The sequence below is a fragment of the Lactuca virosa genome, chromosome 2, assembly GCF_052849685.1.
Source record: "Lactuca virosa cultivar CGN04683 chromosome 2, Lactuca_virosa_CGN04683_v6, whole genome shotgun sequence".
Taxonomy (NCBI): Eukaryota; Viridiplantae; Streptophyta; class Magnoliopsida; order Asterales; family Asteraceae; genus Lactuca; species Lactuca virosa.
This window is the reverse complement of record NC_136427.1, coordinates 216,921,500-216,924,597: the sequence shown is the minus strand read 5'-3', so window position 1 is coordinate 216,924,597 and position 3,098 is coordinate 216,921,500.

The following is a 3,098-nucleotide window of genomic DNA, read 5'->3' as shown; positions in this document are numbered from 1 at the left end:
GGGTTCACGAACCTTGCATTACGAGATTATACGATAATAATGGCTAAGATTAAATCTCTCCCAAATCTCTCCAAGTATGTTAAATCTCTCCCAAATCTCTCCAAGTATGTGAAATCTCTCCCAAATCTCTCCAAGTATGTGAAATCTCTCCCAAATTTCTCTCAAAATCTCTCTAAACTTTTTTAGTCATCCCGACCCTTAACTTGGCCAAAAACCGCTTGAAACGAAGAGTTATATCAAAAACAGCTAATTAGGGTCGAAACCCTTCTTAGGAACCGAACCTCTTAGGGTCGAACCCTTCTATTAGAACCGAACCCTCTCAGAGCCGAACTTGTCAGAAGCGAGCTTGTCAGAAGCGAACCCACCATCTCGGACCGAGCCTCCTACAACCGAAATAGACCGAGGGCTCGGCCTATTTCGCATCCCTCACATTTCGGACCGAGACCCCCACCTTCGGTCCCTACTCCCTTCTCTCGGTTCCTGCTCTACTTTCAGTCCTCAGCACTTCCAAGAGCCGAACCTCGCAGGTTCGGTCCATAATGCCCGGTTTTCGACTACTTTCGCTTCCTAAGCCCGTTTTTGACGGGATTTTTTCACCAAATTCATATTTTTACCATTTTTAACCCCCAAAACTCATATTTTATTTTTTTTTTCAAGGATTTTTCTAATTAAAAATCATTATTTTATAATAAGAGAAGTATTCTACCCCACAAGTGGGTCAAGTGTGCCCACTAGCCTCCATGTGTCATCCTCTCATTAGTCAACCTTATCCACATCACACAAACCAAGGCAAACATAACTTCAAACTTATAAGTTGCTCCAGTAACCTTCAATATATATAGAAATCCCTGGAGGATTTCTTGGCTTACTTGATCATTTCAAACACTTACACTTCTCAAAACACCAAAAGAGCCTCATTTTCTCTCTACTTCCCACCACTTTGTGAAAGTGTTCTTGAGCTACTACTGCACTTTTTGGTAAGTATTCCATCTAAACTCAAGTGTTATTCCATAATTTCATAACACTCTTGGATCATCGACTCATATCTTAACACCAAAAATCGTTCTTAGGATCATCCAAGCTTCCACGTGTTCATCAAGTGTTCTTGACTTGCTAATCCTCGACTTCAACCTTCCACTCTTTTAGAAATCACTCAAGGTGAGTTCATACCCCTACATTTTCCCGTTTTCTTTAGTTTTCAGGGGGGGATATACAAGTTAAAACACCAAAACATATTTGCAACTTAACTTGACAGCTTACAACAGAAAAGTTGTGACCTATCCACGAACTGTTTTATCCAACTTAAACTTAATATTTTTCAAAACTATTTAATATGCATATATTTCAGGTTTATATCTTTAAAATTACTACTTTCAAATCTCCATACGATTTTTCTACAATTTATGGTGATTTTTACAAAACTGCCTATCACTGAAGCATCAAAGTTGGACCAGGTTGTGAAGATGAACATTTTCACCCTGGTTTGAGACCACCAAAAATTATAGGAAAATTTATGGATATGGTAGACTCTTTTTCCAAATACTCAGAGTTTACGGATTCAGTTTTCGACTTACGATGATGTTTCTATAAATATTCTAAAACAGTGACAGTTAAGGGTAAAACTGTCAAATACATGTTTAAGAGTTATTCACACCTTGTAACATGCTGAGCAAGGTGTGTACGATTTACACGTAGTATTTTAAATGTCATTTTATGGAAATACAAAGACATGCATAACAAGGTTTCATTCAAACACACAACACTTTTGATAAACTATAATAGGTATAGTTTGAGCACTTCGTTTGACAAAGAAAACAATAACTCAATCGACTTACAAAACAAGTATTTCATTACACACTACATGAACTTGTTAATAAATAAATTTGTGAGACATTCTCCTTCGGGGTACTCTTAAGTACCACAATAAAGTATTGTAGTTATAATCAGAATCTCCTGGAGGGAGAGCGTGATAGTTGTGTATAGATCTATATTGAGTCTGACAAACCTGCACCTAAGCTGCTTGCAACAGCTAGACCGCTAGGTCTGGGGTGACAAGTGTCAAAACATTCCGACGCCTGAAGAACGTCGAGTACGAGGTCTTCGAGTTTAGTATGGTTATAACATCTCACATGGGAAATTAACAAAACACACAGTTCACGGGGATTTTAGGAGTTTTATTTAAATATAAAACCACACACACACAAGTATGACGATTTACTTACATACACTAAATCTTGGTTCAGTTAAGACTATAACAACCCATTAGAAAATATTGGATTTTATGGAAACAAACTTGTAACAAACAAAAAGGAACATCATTTATTTTTCATTCATAAATTGCTTATGAACTCACCAACTTTATGTTGATACTCTTTCAAAACAACTTGTATTCTCAGGTAATCAGTAAAACAGGTAACCACAAGATTTCTAAAGTCAAGACGCTAAGGCGTAGATTCTTTTGCTATATTTTGACATCATATGTAATTTATTTGGAAACATATACTTTTGAAACGATGTAACCTTTTAAATTATATTTATGATGGTTGTGTTTACTTTCTTCACTATGGTTATGATACTGAGCATGACGTCCTCCGCCCCCGAACGTTTCCGCCGTTCTGGTTTGGGGGTGTGATAGTTTCGTTTGTCTGGGATGGTTATGATGGTATGAATTGTGGCATTTCTAATATATTGTGTTTTTTTTTCAGTATGGTATTCACGAGGGGATCAGGTTCTGGATCGGGAGCGAGTGGCCAAGATAGGCCAAGGTTGACTGATGATCAAATACGATAGATGATTGCCGCTGAGGTGGCTAATGCTAACCGAGGATCTATCCCAAATTTGTTAGGGTTCATTAAGACCGCTATGATTGAGCGCTTTGATGATCGTTATGCTGCATTTCTTAGGTTTTTGCTGCATCAGCTACCACGGTTGTTGTTGCCGTAGGGGTTGGAAGGCAGAGAGTTTTCTAGTATCGGGACTTCGACAATACGAAGCCTCTAGAGTTTTATGGGGTCAAGGACCCAATTGTGGCGATGGGATGGTTGTCTAATTTGGAGGGTTGTTTCTTCCCTTGTTCTTGCCCGGATGACCAGAAGGTC